Source organism: Doryrhamphus excisus, linkage group LG13, assembly GCF_037039965.1.
Source record: "Doryrhamphus excisus strain RoL-2023G ecotype Guam linkage group LG13, RoL_Dexc_Guam_v1.1, whole genome shotgun sequence".
NCBI classification, from domain to species: Eukaryota; Metazoa; Chordata; class Actinopteri; order Syngnathiformes; family Syngnathidae; genus Doryrhamphus; species Doryrhamphus excisus.
This window is the reverse complement of record NC_136369.1, coordinates 3,323,777-3,344,141: the sequence shown is the minus strand read 5'-3', so window position 1 is coordinate 3,344,141 and position 20,365 is coordinate 3,323,777. Positions and strand designations below refer to the sequence as shown.

Sequence of the window (20,365 nt, the reverse complement as noted above, 5' to 3'; positions counted from 1 at the left end):
TGGCAGAAAGGTGGTTCAATTTCCTTTTTACAGCTTTGCTGCTGGAGGTGGAAATACCAATGGTGGTCAGTGGTCAATTGCATTTGACCATTGTGTAGCTATTACGTATAGAATGTATAGAATCCATGTTGTTACACTTTAATGACTGTCCTGGCTTTTCTCAAATTTCTACAAACACTTGACGTACAGTCTTAGCTAAGGCTTTGTTTTCACACATCACCTGTTCAAACACAGAAAAGCTGTTATGTACTTATTGAGTTTATAGTTTATAGTTATTAGTATGAATGTTAAAATTGAGAAATATCTCTCAAAATAAGTGCCCCGCTCGGTCAGGTTTGTGGGAATTCTGGCACATTAACTTATATAGCAATGGATAACCATCTTTTACTGTACCCTGTGATGATGATACTACCTTTTAAACCAGGGGTCTCAAACACGCGGCGACACGCGGCCCCCGCCTTGATATGAAAGTTTAATGTTAGTGCGGCCCGCACAAGTTTGATATGGATGCTGTATGGTATCATGTACCCAGAAAAAAATATTACGTTTGATTAATGTTCATGTTAAAGGTTAAATAACTGTTAATAGTTATCCTCCCTATCCGTGTGGAAGTGGTAAGTCTTTGGCTTTTTAAGTTTAAAGGAAATAACTTGGAGGCTACCGTTTAGGTCGCTAGCTCTCTAGTTTGCGAGTTAGCATGTGTCTCAAGACCCTGCAGTTGCGCAATATGTTGTAAATAAAAAGAGTATAAATGTGACTATAGTCGTGTTTTGTCATGTCTACAGGGCTCTAATAATGCTTTGTTCATTTTAATTTTTAATAATTTGTCTACCCACCAACTATGAACTATGATGAATGAATAATTGGTGGCGGCACGGCGGTCGAGTGGTTAGCGCGCAGACCTCACAACTAGGGGACCAGGGTTCAATTCCACCCTCGGCCATCTCTGTGTGGATTTTCTCCGGGTACTCCGGTTTCCTCCCACATTCCAAAAACATGCTAGGTTAATTGGCGACTCCAAATTGTCCATAGGTATGAATGTGAGTGTGAATGGTTGTTTGTCTATATGTGCCCTGTGATTGGCTGGCGACCAGTCCAGGTTGTACGACGCCTCTCACCCAAAGACAGCTGGGATAGGCTCCAGCACCCCCGCGACCCTCGTGAGGAAAAGCGGTAGAAAATGAATGAATGAATGAATTTAATTGGTCACCACAAACTGCAATCAATGTTAAGTTGGTTAGCAAAAGACACAACATAGACAATAAAAGACATAAAAGAATAGACACACAAGCCCACGTGTGCATGCTACACGCATGATGACGTCGAGATACACAAACACCGCTCAATGTTCAGGAGTGCTGTTCACAGACTTTGGAGTGTGATGCTAATGATGGTAATTAATGGAGCCTGACAGCACAATCTGCTTCCCATTGTCTCCCAATAAACAGCCTTACAGTCCACAGAGGGGACGACGGCTTTAAGAAGCAGTGAGAGCAGCAGACTGCAGCCTGGGTGGAGGGTCACGCCTCAGGGGACAGTGCTGATCCTGAAGTGGGGATTAACTCAATTAGAGAGGCGCTGTTTGATCAAGATGCACCAATGGATGCTACCGATATGAGGCGTGTGTGTGTGTTTTATGCGACTGTTGCCATTATTTGTTGCTGTGTCCACTGATGCAGCTGGTGTCAAGATGATGCTGTTTACATGTCTCTGACCTTCTGCCACATATCCATTTATTGTCATGCATTTTCATAGTAATTAAGATGTATTGCATCACGTATGTGATAAATGATCTATGAATGTCCAATGCATGTTTGTCTCCACCTCAATATCAAGCAAGGGTATTAAGCTAAGATTCAAATTCAGTTAGAGAAACTTTACGGACTTTTCAGGATTCAGGTGGATTATTGAGACTGTTTATTCTCTGTGATCTCGGTGCTTTTCCTCATAGTGGCATTTCACAGTTCCACGGTCTCCACGCTGGATGGTTTCTATAGACTCTCAGAGAAAAGTCAAAGATTGGTGATAAAAATGCTGCTGGTGCAAGATCCAATATCCAAAAGCTCATGTCAAGTGTAAGATGTTAAAGATGTAAGATCTTCTCTCCATTCTCATCTTTGATGCCATTTCCGAGACTGTCCTTTTGGATCTCTTACCCTCCATCGGGGTCTCTGGCACAGCCCTCCAATGGTTTTATCCTACATGTCCAACCGTTCACACTTTATTCAAGGTCAAAATGTCAAATCCTCATGCTCACCAATCATTCACGGTTTCCCTCAAGGTTCAGTCCTTGGTCCCCTACTTTTCACTAGTTACCTTCTTCTCCTTGGCAACATTTTTCGTTATTTTGGCATTAATTTTCATTGTTGATCTGTATTGCAACGAAGCCCTCCATCGACAGCCCCCCCCCCCACCAACTGACCTTACTGACTGTCTTCAAGTCATCGCTAAGTGGATGTGATCAATATGCTCAAACTAAATGGTAATAAAAGTAAAGTTCTTCTTGTAGGCCCTAAGTCAGCCCTCCAATGGTTTTATCCTACATGTCCAACTGTTCACACTTTATTCAAGGTCAAAATGTCAAATCCTCATGCTCACCAATCATTCACGGTTTCCCTCAAGGTTCAGTCCTTGGTCCCCTAATTTTTACTAGTTACCTTCTTCTCCTTGGCAACATTTTCATTATTTTGGCATTAATTTTCATTTTTTCCGATCTCCAAGAGCATGTTCGCTATGTCTGCAAGTTAGAAGTGTGAATTCCACTTGCATCCGTATCATTCATGGGGTACATCCTATATCAAGGAAGACTTTGCTAAGGTTTCTGGGTGTTTGCTAATGTCTACAGCAGGGGTCTCAAACTCAATTTACTTGGGGGCCACTGGAGCTCGGGTCTGGGTGAGACTGGGCCGCATCAGGTTTTCAAAAAAAAAAACAAACGCATTTATTAAATTTTTTTTTTTTTTTTAAACTTCACTTTGGTTCCAATTTTCTACAAGAAAAGCTCTGATAAAACATTCCACTGTTCTCAAATATCTTACTTTTTTTTTCAAAATAAGATGAAAAATAAATAAAACTTACCACTTCCACACGGATAGGGAGGATAACTATTAACAGTTATTTAACCTTTAACATGAACATTAATCAAACGTAATAATTTTTTCTGGGTACATGATACCATACAGCATCCATATCAAACTTGCGCAGGCCGCACTAACATTAAACTTTCATATCAAGGCGGGGGCCTCAAACTAGTGTCCTGCGGGCCACCTTTGGCCCGCGGGCCGCGTGTTTGAGACCGCTGGTCTACAGGCATTTTATTTGCAACTACAGTAGCGTGGCAGAGTCTGACAAGTCTTGCATCCCCTAAGTTTTCTTTTGTGTGGTTCCGGGAGGTCGATGCCACGTTTGTTAGACTTCAAAAGTTGTTTACTTCGGTACTTGCTCATTATGACCCTTCGGCTCAATTTTTTTATAGTGCATGGTCGAATGGTCTTCTACATCAAGGAAGCGTTGATGGTTGGTCCTTGGAGGCTGAGGCTGCATCGGTTAGACTGGGTACTTGCTCATCCTGACCCTTCTGCTCAATTTTTTATAGAGGTCGACACCTCGGATACAGGAGTAGGGGCAGTCCAATCCCATAGTTCTTCGGTCGACTACATGCTCCACCCGTGTGCATTCTTCTTGCATCGCCTCTGATGTAGTTTATCTTCGGGCTTTCACCCCAGTCCAAAGCCCAGACAGAGTGGGTCAACCAGGACACCAACATCCTTCAGCGTGGTCCGCTCACATCCCATGGGTCTTGTACGCCCACAATTCACTCGGCTACAGGTATCACACCATTCAAGGTCGCTACCTCCCTTGTTCTCCTCTCAGGAGTCCAATATAGCGGCCCCTCAATCCAGCTTCACCTGCGGAGGGCTCACAGACACGCTGGCCGCTCTCTTCTGGACTGCTGTGCGGAACCGTCTCAACCGACTGGTTCCCGACGCCAGATTACCAGCCCGGCAAAGAGATTTGGCTATCCTCCTGTGACTTGCCTTTGGACTCGTTGGGTGCCTGATCGTCCCTTCATGCACACCAGTTCTGTTCAGTTTGTTCTTGTGTTGTATGTTTTGCCGGTCATTCTGCCCTGCAGTGCGTTTTGTTATGACACTTGTGCTTTTGTCCTACTAGTCTTTTTTCTGCTGTGTTTTTCATTCTATTTTTGATGTTTGGATTTTTACACTTTGGGAGACCTTTTCTATGAAATACTTATTTTAGACTTTCTGTATTGTTCTCTGCCTTGGGGTCCAGACCTGGTATTAGTCGAACCCTAATAATTTGTACATGCATGGAAACATTTTACTTCCAGGATGTCAACACAATGTAATGCTTAACGATTTATCCCCAAACCCATCTGGAATTCCCATCTCACAAGAGAACATCTAAGGAATCGGAAAAAAGGGAGAATCAAAAGCTTATTAGTAATTATACAATGTAAAAGTACATCATGCAAAATGGTCATACAAACTCAGGCTTTCTTTCTAAATATGAAGTCATTAGCATATTTTAGAGGTGAAGCGGACATCAGAAGTTTAAGATAGCAGTGATTTTCTTGGAGCAGCTGTGGGTGAAATAGAGAGCGCTCCAATCAAGTATCTCTACAGTAGGCCACAGTCAGGTCTTCCTCGATCTTTGTTACAGGCTCAGAGCTGGAGCCAAAGGAGGGTATCAGTGGTGCTCAGTGCAGCTTTCCCGCTCAAAGAACCACAGCTAAGCAGCGATGAGACCTACTTTTCCTCCTCGGATGGACAAAGAGCTCATTACAGGAGCAAACAGATTATAAGTGCTTTTCAATAGGCCGCCCTAAAAAGAGTCGAGGGGACCTGGCAGCTCCCAGCAGGTTGAGATAAGACGACACTTGCACATCTGGCCAACTGGCTTCTTATTCACTTGCTGTCTGAGCTTTCTAATAATGAGCTAAAAAATTGAGGCTATAGGACATATGGGGAGTGAAAGCTTACAACTTGTTCTCTGAAGCCTTCATGTTTGCAGGAAACCAGTGCGTCGGAATTCAAACTTCTACAAATATATTTGTATATATAGCATAAAAGTTGTTTCCCCAGTGGTGAATGCTGAGCTGCACTGCAAGAAAGGATGTGTATTGGCCTCTTTGTCTTCACAATGGCTTCATTTAAGTCAATCATCTTAGCATGAGACTCACTGAATTCATTATTAGGACTTTATTCAAATGAGTTTCAAGTGTTGTTATGCATGATGACACCAGACGTTCGGGATGTCGCAAAATGCCAATTCTGCCATTCTCCACATGTAACACAAGATGAAACAACGCTTATGCTGATATGTTCCCAGGGAAGAATCACACTTGAAACAGTTCAATCTGCATTGGTCTAATATCAAGTAATAAGAGCATAATGGAGCAAAGCCTCTTAGTGGAAACCAAACAGAAATATCCATCAGATAGAAGCAGCAGTTCTATTTGCTGTCTCAAATCTCCTCTCAAAGGAGCGGCGAGTCTCCTTTGAACTGTTTGAATCTTTACCAGAGTGGCTTTAGAAATGTCATCCAACTAACCTTTAGTCGCTTTCCCGCTTTTCGAGCACATTTTTTTTTTCCATTTTGGTCAACCTCTGATGTTTGCTAAATCATTTACTCCATCCCACATTCCAATATGGAACAATTACAATGTTAAACACAACTGTTATTATATTCAGTTGATGGGAAAATCTGTGCTAGTGTTTATTTGTTGTTAATTCAACATTCTGCATTCTGGGGGAAGCCTCATAACTCAAAAGGCAAAAAGATTTATAAAACTACTATCGGCTGCACAGCAGACCCAAGTTCGATTCCACCCTCAGCCATCTCCGTGTGGAGTTTACATGTATTCCTCTTGCATGCATGTGTTGTCTACGGTTTCCTCCCACATTCCAAAAACATGCTAGGTTAATTGGCGACTCCAAATTGTCCATAGGTATGAATGTGAGTGTGAATGGTTGTTTGTCTATATGTGCCCTGTGATTGACTGGCGACCAGTCCAGGGTGTACCCCGCCTCTCGCCCGAAGACCCCCGCGACCCTTGTAAGGATAAGCGGTAGAAAATGAATGATTGAATGGTTTCTTTTGTATATTTTGTCAGGTTTGATCAAAATTTAATTTTTTTCCAGACTCCAATGTGTCTACACTTGGTTCACAAATGGCCCGCGGGCTGCACTTTGGACATGCCTGGTTTACATATTTCACCGGGTGTGTTAATAAATTTGCGTCCGTACTGTGTTTTAATGGCACAATCATGCATTGACTGGCTACAGGCTTCTACAGCAGTTACACTCACTGGACTTGTGGAGGTACGCTGCAGCTGCAAGCCTCTTGTGACTGCTTGTTGATGAGTAAATGCATGACAAAAAAAAACATGTCCTCGATTTCTTTCTTAATGCTCGCCTCTGGAATTCGGAAAAGAGTTGCATACAAACAAAAAAACTATTTTTAGCACATGAGTGGCACAGCACTTATGTCACAGAGAACAGCCTTTCCTGCCAGTATATGATAACATACCTAGTTAGCTCTACATCAGTAAGTGTAGCTCCACTTACGAGATTGGAGAGCTTCTCCTTTAAGTGCAATAGTCAAGTTAAAAAAAAGTATATAAAAGTTGAGTAAAAAAGACAATTTAAGAAGATATGCAGGAGCAGACATATTGCAAAATATACTTGCATGAGTGCTACCTTTTTATTATTTCCACTTGCACTTCTAATTTCTCTGCACAAATGCACTTTACCAGCTAATCAGACAATAAAATACATCGAAAAGTGAATTATTAACATTTTTTTAAAAATGCCTCACCAGCCATGAACCTCACCACACTTTGATGTAAAAGTGTGTCAGATGAGTATATGTAAAATATGTAAAATTGTACTTAGTTTTATCTGGCTTATGAAGGTGCGTTGACATTTTTGTGGCGGTTATAACAAATTTTCAACTAAAAGGAATGTCGGTAATTATTTTCTCTCATCTCATTTCAGCTTTTTCTGCATTCTGATGTGGGACAGAGTGATGTCCCCCATCTCAGTGTGATGCTGCTGTCTCCGCTTGTGTTTTGGCTGTGAGCTCGTGTATGAGATGGAAGAAGGAAGAGGGGAGATCATGTCAGATCATGACAGACCCACCACAGCACAGGGACCTCCCTGCTGATGAGCAAACATGACTACAAATGGCAGAGCCCGCCAGACAATCACTCGGTGAATGGAAGCTAATTAGCTGGAGGCTAATGCCAGTTTACTAACACCTGTATTAGCGTGCCTGCTCGGCAGGGAGTCAGAGATGGCCAACAAGCGCTAATCCCTCATAAGCCCAAGGTACTCCTCCCTAGAACTGACATTAGCATATTACCCGCTTTAGACTGCTGAACCGTCTCATGAATGTTGCTCAACAAAGACTGGAATGAAACCTTTTAAAGACCCCGAACACACATCTAAATTAGATTACTTTACATTACTTTACTTTTCATCCGTCTCAATGTGGACATTGAAGTTCACACACTGACCACAGTCTGATGCAGGGATCTCAAACTCAATTTACTTGGGGGCCACTGGAGCTAGGGTCTGGGTGAGACTGGGTCGCATCAGGTTTTCCAAAAAAAAACCAAAAATTTTTTAAAAACTTCACTTTGGTTCCAATTTTCTACAAGAAAAGCTCTGATAAAACATTCCACTGTTCTCAAATATCTTACTTTTTATTTTTCTACACAAAATAAGATGAAAAATAAATAAACAAATCAAGAATAAAGAAAATCAATCAATCAGTAATAAATAAATAAATATAATAATAATAATAATAAAACGGCAAATAATAAAAACTTAAGAAACCACATATAGTTGGTGGGTAGACAAATTATTTTTTTCAGATTAAAATGAACAAAGCATTATTAGAGCCCTGTAGACATGACAAAACACGACTATAGTCACATTTATACTCTTTTTATTTACAACATATTGCGCAACTGCAGGGTCTTGAGACACATGCTAACTCGCAAACTAGAGAGCTAGCCACCTAAACGGTAGCCTTCAAGTTATTTCCTTTAAACATAAAGAGCCAAAAACTTACCACTTCCACACGGATAGGGAGGATAACTCATTCATTCATTCATTTTCTACCGCTTTTTTCCTCACGAGGGTCGCAGGGGTGCTGGAGCCTATCCCAGCTGTTTTTGTACACCCTGGACTGGTGGCCAGCCAATCACAGGGCACATATATAGACAAACAACCATTCACACTCACATTCATACCTATGGACAATTTGGAGTTGCCAATTAACCTAGCATGTTTTTGGAATGTGGGAGGAAACCGGAGTACCCGGAGAAAACCCACGCATGCACGGGGAGAACATGCAAACTCCACACAGAGATGGCTGAGGGTGGAATTGAACCCTGGGCTCCTAGCTGTGAGGTCTGCGCGCTAACCACTCACCCGCCGTGCCGCCCTGAACATTAATCAAACGTAATAATTTTTTCTGGGTACATGATACCATACAGCATCCATATCAAACTTGCGCGGGCCGCACTAACATTAAACTTTCATGTCCAGGCGGGGGCCTCAAACTAGTGTCCTGCGGGCCACATTTGGCCCGGCGGGCCGCGTGTTTGAGACCCCTGGTCTAAAGGTTTCAATGTGAAAGCTGGAGCACTAAAATATGAGAACAGTAATGTCAAATTATGTCGGGATTGCACTCAAAGGCTCATGGGAAGTCTGATCCCGTGTACATATGCACCATTCCTGTATTCTCCCACTTTCCCATCCTCTCCCATGCACTGCCTGGGTGGTGTGATGATTACTCAGTCCCTGTGTGTGTATCGAGAGGAGTGCAAGGCCAATGTGTGTGTAAGAGATTAGCAAGCTTTAGCATTATCATCAGAGCCGGACTGGCTGCATTCCCTGGCTCCACTAATAATTTGAGGGGAGGAGAAAGCGGCTGGTCCATTAGCTCGGTCTGTTTGCTCAGAAGTCGGCCCGCTCTGATCCCCTAATTTCTCTCCCTGATTCCAAGAGGATCTCTGGCTTTTGTGACAGAGTGGTGGCCAGATAAAGGATGGGACTGAGGGGCACATTGATTCGGAGATCACCGTTCTTGGGACATTCTGTACACTTACCAAACTAATCAGGGTGTGTAAACACAGCTAGACATGTTAAGAGCTGCTGGTTGAAAAGTGGAGGGCACTGGGGTTGATTAGGACGAGCTGGCCCCCGAGATGGACCACACTCGGTGTCCGCAGCTTGGCTGACATGTTGATCTGTTGTTGTTATAACATCCAATGGAAAATGTAGTCGTTTGGTCCTTTTAGTCACATATTGCAGATGTTATTTAAATAATCTTTAGACAATAAATGATACTAACCACTGCAAAAACTGATATAGTTAATTTTCAATAATAATAATGCATAAGGCTAAAAATAACCAATTACCTAAAAATGTCATCCAATACTTCTCTACAAGAGAGGAGAAATATGATCTCAGGGAAGAAGTACATTTGAAACACTTCTATGCTAGGACTACGTTAAAAAGCCATAGCATTTCAGTATGTGGAATCAAACTATGGAATGGATTGAGTAAGGACCTCAAACAATGCACAACGATGAGCCAATTCAAGAAACAATACAAGCAGTTGATGTTTGCTAAATACAAGGATGAAGAGTCTTGAACCAGTCATGATGTGCTATATATATCACTATATTGACACTTACTATGGTACCCATTATGGCATTGGATGCTCATATCACCGAGTACTTTGGTACGGGACAAAAAATAAAAAAATTAAAAAAATGTTTAAAAACACCCCAAAAATTATTAAAAATTAATAACATAAATTAATAAATAAAATAAATTTGCTAAATACAAGGATGAAGAGTCTTGAACCAGTCATGATGTGCTATATATATCACTATATTGACACTTACTATGGTACCCATTATGTCATTGGATGCGCATATCACCTCATACTTCGGTACGAGGTACATTAAAAAAATAAAATAAATAAATAAAAACAATTTTTTTTAAATAAAAAAAACCTTAAACTGTATTATGGAAAGCAGGAAGTGAACAAATGTAACAGTTACTGATTGTAAAAGTACCAAAAACTATTTAAAAACGACTTATTAAAAACTACGGATGTCCAATATTGACTTTTTTTGTTGATATCGATATTGTCCAACACTCAATTTCCGATACCGATATGATCCAATAACGATATGTGTAACATGACATATCTCCTGTGGTGAATGAACACATATGTGTTGTGAAGCGAATGGGTATAGATAGCATCAGCATTTATGTGAACAATCAGTCAAAACGTATTGAATGCCTCTTTTCATTTTTATGCAGATGATACAGTCATCTACTGATTTCTTACAGTGTGCATTTGATGCTGTTCAGTCACATCTAAATCAGCTTAGGCTGGTGTTAAATGCAGACAAATCTAAAGTTATGGTTTTCTCAAATGGAAAACGGCTCCTCTCTCAGCTCCCTAACATCAAGACAACTGAAGGGCAAGAAATTCAAATGGTCTCATATACAACATATTGAGCATCTTGTACGTAAACAAGCTAAAACTTGTTTTCTTCTTCAGAAATAAACCTTGCTTATCATTTTAATACAAGAAAGTGTTTAATTTTGGTTTGCTGGATTATGGTGACCTTCTTTTTATGAATGCATCAAATCATCTTTGAAAAAAGCTCGACACTGTTTACCACTCTGCTTTGGAGCCTATCCCAGCTGTCTTCGGGCGACAGTACACCCTGGACTCGTCGCCAGCCAATCATTGAGCACATATATTTATTTATCTGGTTAAATAAAGGATGGATGGAAAAAAAGAGCACTCGGCTCCAATTGGCATCATTCTTTCAGTTCCCCTTTAAGATGTCCTTTTGCAAACAGAAATAATTCAGAGTAAGATGTTTAATTGTGTACTTACAGATGCTGGCTTATATTTTTGAAGAGTAGGACTATGGGGTAGACGGCTTCAGGTTATGACATTGATGCCATTCATCAGATGATTCTAGCCGGTTTGGAGATAACTGGTTTAAAATATTTTTCTAGGGGATAGATAAATAATATAATAATAATATAATATAGGGAATATAGGGGAATATAGGGGCATATAAAAATAAAACTAAAAATAAAACTAAAACTAAAAATAAAACTAAAAATAAAACTAAAAATAAAAATAAAAATAAAAATAAAACTAAAAATAAAAATAAAAATAAAAATAAAAATAAAAATAAAAATAAAAATAAAAATAAAAATAAAAATAAAAATAAAAATAAAAATAAAAATAAAAATAAAAATTCATTTTCTATCGCTTTTTCCTCACAAGGGTCGCGGGGGTGCTGGAGCCTATCCCAGCTGTCTTCGGGCGAGAGGCGGGGTACACCCTGGACTGGTCGCCAGCCAATCACAGGGCACATATAGACAAACAACCATTCACACTCACATTCATACCTATGGACAATTTGGAGTGGCCAATTAACCTAGCATGTTTTTGGAATGTGGGAGGAAACCGGAGTACCCGGAAAAAACCCACGCATGCACGGGGAGAACATGCAAACTCCACACAGAGATGCCCGAGGGTGGAATTGAACCCTGGTCTCCTAGCTGTGAGGTCTGCGCACTAACCACTAGACCGCCGTGATAAAAAATAAAAATAAAAATAAAAATAAAAATAAAAATAAAAATAAAAATAAAAATAAAAATAAAAATAAAAATAAAAATAAAAATAAAAATAAAAATAAAAATAAAAATAAAAATAAAAATAAAAATAAAAATAAAAATAAAAATAAAAATAAAAATAAAAATAAAAATAAACAGATGATAATTGCCCTGCTTGTGACCAACAAAGGTCCCATACAGTAATACCTGGAACTGTCCTTTGCACGATGGAGACCCAAATGCCAAATCTCCTGGGGGGTGAGGGGTCGGGGTGCTTGTATTATAATAAGCCATCAATCATCAGATCTTAAGCTGTGCCCCACAGGAATACTCTTCTGTAAGTACTCAGTGACTCAGTGACTCAGTAACGTCCTCATTTTAAGTGGACATCAGATCAGATGTCACAATTAATTCCCCACGGCCATGACCGCTACTAATACTCCTCACAGCCAATTAGGGAAAGTAATGGTAGCAAAAGATTCAATGACAATGCACAGGAGTTAAGTGGTGCTACACATGCTACCCTGCTAGTTGCCGGTGGGAACGAGGGGGTTATGTTGCAAATCAGTCCACAGCACTCTACTGGGGATTCCTGTCCAGATAAGCCTGAATGTGGAGCTTATGATCCAGTAATGACAGCTTTGCTGCAGATCTGAGGGGGACCTGAGGGAATTTGGTGTCAGGCAAGCTCAGACTAAAAGGAGCTTTGATAGACAAAGTGGCTTGGTGTTGGGAACATGGACGAACAGGTCCTCACTAATAGGATATGTCACCACTAACTTGTAGAGAAGCAGTTGAAACATGGGCTGAAACAACTAAACACAATTAATATGCACTTAGATAGACTTAGATAATAATAATAATAATTCTTATTATTATTATTAGATTATTATAATTATTATTAGAACTATTATGATTATTATAATTATTATTAGAACTATTATGATTATTATAATTATTATATTAATGCTAATTATTATATTAATTATATATAATATTATTGTTATATTTGCATATTTTACATAGTAATAATATAATAATTATTATTTTAATTTTATTGTAATTATTATAATATTTTATTATTTTTTAAATATTTAAATATAAATATAAAATAAGAAATAATAATAGCAGATTGCATGACAATTTTACAGATACAATAATACCAGGTGGACTGTTACGTGTAAAATATATAGTCTGCCCCCCCCCGTAAATTTTGTCATATCAATGCGAGTCAAAAAGCTGCCTTAGATGCACGAGTGACTGGACCTTACACTCTTCCATAAGTCGGTCAAAAATGACCCATACTAGAATCAATGCTCTTTTATGCCAATTTTGCCATTTTGGTTAGGAATAATCACTTGTATGATATTTAGTATTATATTTAGGACCACACAAGACTGATTTCATCCAGCATCTGTTGGACCATTTCAGCTGTGTATCTAGCAGCCAAAGTCCTGGCTCATAAAAGACAGTATTAGCACTTGATGTGTAAAATAATCTTCATGAGGGGTGACACTTCTGATATAGTCTGTGTGGTGTACAGTTAATTTATTCCTGACAGCCAAAGTTGATAAGAATCAAAGGTTCCTATTGGATTCCATAGAAAATGCATGTGGGTCATTTTTGACCCACTTACGGAAGTTTGGGGTAGTAACACAAAAACTAAAATTTCTTAAAATGTAGTTAAAAATGTGAATGGCATGATATCAAAAACATGTTTTTTGAGGAATACCTGGAATATGAAACGATAAAAAAAAATTCATTACAAAGATATTTAAAAAAACAACCTGACCGGGTCATTTTTGACCCACTTATGCATCCAAGGGTTAAAGTGCTATGGAGGAAGTTTGTCCCACTCATCCTTGCAGAATTGTTGCAATTCAGCAACATCAAATGGTTTTCCAGCATGAACCACTTTTTAAGTTCACGCCACAGCATCTCAATAAGATTCAGGTCAGGACTTTGACCAGGCCACAAGAAAGACTACATTTTTTTTTTACAGTCATTCAGAGGTGGACTTACACGCCAGTAAGTCCACCTCTGAATGACTGGATCGTTTTGGATCATTGTCCTGCTGCAGAACCCAAGTTGGTTTCAGCTTGAGGTCCCAAACAGTATGGCTGGACATTCTCTTTCAGTATTTTTTTGGTGGACAGGAGAACTTCACATCACAGTCTTTCAGGTCCTGAAGCAGCAAAACAACTACAAGCCACAAGAACATCACACTACAACTGTATTTTTAAGCCGGATGTAATGGGGCACACACCTTCCAAAAAGTTAAACTTTTGACTCATCAGACCACACAGTATTTTCCCAAAGGTCTTAGGGAATATCAAGAAGATCTTTTTGTTCGACAGTAGCTGTCATCTTGGAACTCTGCCATGGAAGCCATTTTTGCCTTTTGTCTTTCAGCATCATGAACACAAAACTTAACTAAGGCAAATGAGGCTTGCAGTTCTTTGGTTGTTGTTGTGGGGTCTTTTGTGACTTCTTGGATTTGTCGCAGTGCTCTTGGGGTAATTTTGGTTGGGAAATGGCAAACACTGTTCGATGTGTTTGCCATTTTTGGATAATGGCTATTACAGTGGTTAGCTGGTGCCCCAAAGCTTTAGATATGGCTTCATGACCTTTACCAGATAGACCTCAGTTACTATCTTTCTCATTCGTTCCTGAATTTCTTTGGATAGCTTTTGAGGATCGTTTGGACTCCTTCACTATGTCAGGTAGGTCCTATTGAAGTGATTTCTTGATTGATGCCTGGGTGTGGCGACATAATTTTTTTTCTTCTTTTTTTCGAACATCATCCAAAGCATAACAAACCAAACATAAATCAACACAAATAAAAATACCTATGTATATATAAACATACACATGTTCTAAAGCAGGGGTCTCAAACTCAATTTACTTGGAGGCCACTGTAGCTCGGGTCTGGGTGAGACTGGGCTGCATCAGGTTTTAAAAAAAAAAAAACAAACGCATTTATTAAAAACAAAAAAAATTAAAAAACTTTGCTTTGGTTCCAATTTTCTACAAGAAAAGCTCTGATAAAACATTCCACTGTTCTCAAATATCTTACTTTTTATTTTTCTGCACTAACATTAAACTTTCATATCAAGGCGGGGGCCTCAAACTAATGTCCTGCGGGCCACATTTGGCCCGCGGGCCACATGTTTGAGACCCCTGTTCTAAAGGGAATGGGAAGAAGTCAAGACTTATCTAGTCCCACCCCCCTAACCACCCAGATTCCAACCTCATCCCAACAGAACATATATTATTCCTTGTCTACCAGAATGAAAACCCCACATCCAACCACCCTCACCCAGCTTGAGGCACCCAACTACGTGCCAAGAGCAACCAGTTCATTACTAGTCATCGTATCGTACATAGTCCAGTACAAAAGAAAGAAAGAAAGAAAGGAACCACTCCAACTATAAAGTCACCACACCAGTCATCACAAGCTAACATGGATATAAAAACATCAATGTTATGGTCGCGGGGGGTGCTGGAGCCTATCCCAGCTGTCTTCGGGCGGGAGGCGGGGTACACCCTGGACTGGTGGCCAGCCAATCACAGGGCACATATAGACAAACAACCATTCACACCACACTCACATTAGGACATAAATTGTTAACAATGATGTAAAAACACTACATTTTGTGCCCATTTATCATTGGACTAAAATTAATATATCTGCAATATGTCAGCTCCTGTATATGCTCCTGTGCAATATTATGTGTATATTTTGGATATCTTGTATATATCTTGTTAAACTGTTTTTTTACTCTACTTTTTGTATACTTTTTTAACTTGACTATTGCACTGAAAGAAGAAGCTCTCCGATCTCGTTGTACATCTTGTATAATGACAATAAAGGCCATTCCATTCCATTCCATTCCACTGTAGGAAAATGTTTATTACACATTGTATTATAACTGACTTGTGAGCAGGTTTAGGTTTGAATATTTAATATCAGCATTCATGAATAGAATCATGACATTTACAATGACTGTAAAAATAGTAAGAATACGTTTTCCACTCATCACAGTGCATCTTTGAATTAAATTCCACTGAATTGTTAGAACATGAAACACTTTGAAACGCTAGGACTACGTTAAAAAGCCATAGCATTTCAGTATGTGGAATCAAACTATGGAATGGATTGAGTAAGGACCTCAAACAATGCACAACGATGAGCCAATTCAAGAAACAATACAAGCAGTTGATGTTTGCTAAATACAAGGATGAAGAGTCTTGAACCAGTCATGATGTGCTATATATATCACTATATTGACACTTACTATGGTACCCATTATGGCATTGGATGCTCATATCACCTCCTACTTTGGTATGTGACAAAAATAAAATTAAAAAAATGCAAAAAAAAACAAACTTAAAACTATATTAGGAAAGCAGGAAGTGAACAAATGTAACAGTTACTGATTGTAAAAGTACCAGATGGAGGGGTAGGATTTAATAAGCTTTGCTTCTTCCTACTCCTTTTGGACATGTGAAACTGTGAACTGATTATGTGATGCATTCAATTGTAATCTGATGCATGTTCAAATGAAATAAAACCATTACCATTACTTTAGTACATGACAAAAATATAATTAAAAAAACAAAAAATATATATTTTTTTAAACTTAAACTATATTAGGAAAGCAGGAAGTGAACAAATGTAACAGTTACTGATTGTAATGTTCAAATGAAATAAAACCATTACCATTACTTTAGTAGATGACAAAAATATAATTAAAAAAACAAAAAAAACTATATTAGGAAAGCAGGAAGTGAACAAATGTAACAGTTACTGATTGTAATGTTCAAATGAAATAAAACCATTACCATTACCATTACCATTACCATTACCATGCTGAAATCAGTAACAAGCAAATGAGCAAATATCAAACAAAATAAAGATCAGCTAAACTATGTAAAAGTGTAAAATGCACCTAAATTCAACAGATTGATTATTAGCTTGCCTATGATTCTCTGAGCTGACCTTTCATTATGAAACAACAGTGCCAAAGCACAAGTAAGGGGCTATACAAATAGTCGCATATCTGCCCCCCTTTAGCACGGAACAGAATATTGACATGATGGAGAAATTGACTGTGATCATTTCTCATTGCTCCTTATTGATTGCTGTATAATCCTGTTAAGGGGTACACCAGCTCTATCTGTGTGTGTGTGTGTGTAAATAGGGATTTAAGGGGTACGTTACGGGGGTTTCTTCCGTCTGCTGGACTTGTCAGCAGAGGGCTGGTTGTGTGGTGAAGAATGATGAAGGCAGGTGGTGTGACTAAAGTGAGGCCAGGACCAAATTGGGCGGATGCAGTCTTTAGCAGGAGGAGGAGGAGGAGGACGAGATGGGACAGGGGTGTCACCAGTCGACAGGGTCGGACCCAAACAGCGCCATGCTCCACACCCACCCAACTGTTCCTCTTTCAGCTCCCTTCTGCCCATTTCGGCCTCTCTCCTCCGCTCTCTCGCCCTCCTTCGCTTTATTTCTTTCCTCTCCTCCTCTTTTCTTTTCTTCTCAAAATGCATTGTTAACAAAACGGTTTACAAATCCTGGCTGGTACATTATCCACGACCGCCTCCTGTGAGATTGATTTAGGCAAATGGATTCAGAAAGGGGGGTGCGTGGAAAGGATGGAAAAAGGAGAAAGCCAAAAGGGGTGTGTGGCAGCTTTACAAATCCACCACATGGGCCACGCTGAATATTCCTTTTCACTTGCATCTTGAGCAGCCATACATTAACATTAAACGCTCATTATACAGCCTTTATGTGCAAGAGGAGCCTCCGTCTCTGAGAGGGCAATGTGGCCGAAGATGCACTCTGATCTCCTTGCATATGCATGCATGGAGCATCTTTAGAAAGCTATTGGACATGTATGATATCATCATGACAGAGTGTAGACTTTTATAGACGCCAACCCGAGAAGGAGAGGGTGTGTCTCCTTATCTCCTTATCCTTATTATTTGTTATTGTATATCACTTTTTGGTGGTTAAAAACAGAATGAAATAAGTGCTCATAAATAAAAAAAAAAGAGCTGTAACCATGTTGGCAAAGACTGCAGTGCTATTCTTACTCCCGGTTCAACTTTTTGACACTTTTTCAGCCACGCTCAATATCCTCAATACTCGTTTGACTTTTTAACTATATTATTTCACAATCCTCCCTCCTTTCTGTGACAATAGGATTCTTTTCTAGAGGTGTGTGCGCAAGGGGAGGGGGCAAAGGTTGAACCGGGCATCCCATCATGATAAATCACTGCTTAATGAGGAGTCCATTGTGTCTTCACATATTGTGTCGCTCTCCTCGCCCTTCCCTCTGCCGCCACCTCCTCCTTGTGTCCCTTAGAGTGCTACCTTTGGGTTGTTAAGCTGACACAGATAATGAACTGGCCGCTTTGAACTGTCCCCACAATATTGACTGGTTGCACACAGCAGATGTCTCCCTGGCAGAAAGCAACTGGTAAAAGCACATTAGGTTAACAAAGAGAGCTTTGCTTTGCAGGGGTGGAGACTTGAGAGGAGGTGGCAGTGGGTTCGTGTGGGTGGGTTGTGAGGGATGGAGGGGGGCAGAGGGCAAGCTTCAGGGCTGACAGATCTGGGGGATTATATCAAAACACTTTGCCGATTATATGACGGAGACATAGACACGTTTTAAATGAGAATATCATTGCGTTCATGACGTTCATGAACATGCAGTCTACACCGTTTACACGTCTGATCATGATGTTTTGCATTTTCATAAAACAACTAAGTGTATTTTAGCATAGGAATCAGCTTGAAGTGTTGTAAAATTATTGAAGGGCATAAGCATAAGGATTAAATAAGTAGTGCTACTTCCTGATATACCAAAATTTAAGACACCTACCATACACATTTACCATATACACCAAACCATTATCATATGCAGTCAATCGTCTATGGCAGGGGTCTCAAACTCAATTTACCTGGGGGCCACTGGAGCTAGGGTCTGAGCCGCATCAGGTTTTCCTAAATAAAAACACACATTTATTAAAAACAGAAAAATATACATACTTTTTCAGTGCTTTGGTTACGATTTTCTACAATAAAAGCTCTAATAAAACATTCCACTGTTCTCAAATATCTTAAAAAAATAATATCTATTTTTCTGCACAAAATAAGATGAAAAATAAATAAACAAATCAAGAATAAAGAAAATCAATCAATCAGTAATAAATAAATAAATATAATAATAATAATAATAAAACGGAAAATAATAAAAACTTAAGAAACCACATATAGTTGGTGGGTAAAAAAATATTTTTTTCAGATTAAAATGAACAAAGCATTATTAGAGCCCTGTAGACATGACAAAACACGACTATAGTCACATTTATACTTTTTTTATTTACAACATATTGCGCAATTGCAGGGTCTTGAGACACATGCTAACTCGCAAACTAGAGAGCTGGCGACCTAAACGGTAGCCTTCAAGTTATTTCCTTTAAACTTAAATAGCCAAAAACTTACCACTTCCACACGGATAGGGAGGATAACTATTAACAGTTATTTAACCTTTAACATGAACATTAATCAAACGTAATAATTTTTTCTGGGTACATGATACCATACAGCATCCAACATTAAACTTTCATATCAAGGCGGGGGCCTCAAACTAGTGCCCTGCGGGCCACATTTGGCCCACGGGCCTTGTGTTTGAGACCCCTGGTCTATGGTGTACTACAAGATTTCATGCAATGCCCCCACTATTCTGCTCATAAAAGTCTATTTTAATCAAGATGCAAGTTGAATTGTGCACGGTACGCAACTAATAAAGGTAGTATCTAAGATGAGTCTACATAATCCACACTGGTTGCCAGTTGTAATTCCAGTACGGAATTATGATCACTGATTAACTTGTGGTCACCTAAATGCAGGTTTTAGGCTGGATAGTAAGTAAGTTGGTCGGAAGAACTCGTGCTTCTGTAGCCAGCACATTGTGATGTCATAGACGTATGCGGTACTTGTCATCCTTTACTATCATGTATAAATTAATACCAACTTAAATGAGATTTGTTCTGTGTAGAAAATTAAAAATCACTGTATTTATTAATTTTACATTTGAAATTGTGTCTTCATGCTGGTGCACGTGAAGTGCATAAACAAGCCAAACAATGCTGAATTAGTTGCATATTGATTTTAAGGTGTGCTCATCTATTAGCCATTATCAATATTTTATATTTTTGCGTATGTCTCAAGTATTATCTGAATTAATTTAGCAGCAATAGATTCAACACTTTTCTAAATGAATACACCAAAATTAATTACGTTCATTTATACTCTCATTTAGTTTATTGTTGTGTCATCAATGCAACGTGGCCGGTGTTTCTTTCTGGCAGACGGATGGGTGTCTAATGGGTCAATAATAAGCCGTGACTAAACGTGTCCCTGAGGGGCAGCTTGGCCAGACATACGCTTGCAGAAAGCAGCAGAAAGGTATGAGCCACCAACACTGATTACCATATAATTGCGGCCATTGTATTTGACATGGAGAATTAGTAGCCCCGCTAGGTGGCTAACTGGCCTTTTATTCTGCCTCTGACTGGACAAAAACACACAGACATACACAATTCCTGGTGGATATAATGAACAAATATGCACGTAGCTTTCCGGGTGAAACATTTTCTTACAG

The 20,365-nt window shown here is 39.4% G+C and overlaps 1 long non-coding RNA gene across 1 annotated transcript in view; it reads left to right on the top strand.

The window, feature by feature from the left end:
• The window catches only part of LOC144901589 (uncharacterized), a 229,652-nt gene that overhangs the window by 66,001 nt on the left and 143,286 nt on the right, over nucleotides 1-20,365 (top strand). The window lies entirely within an intron of this gene.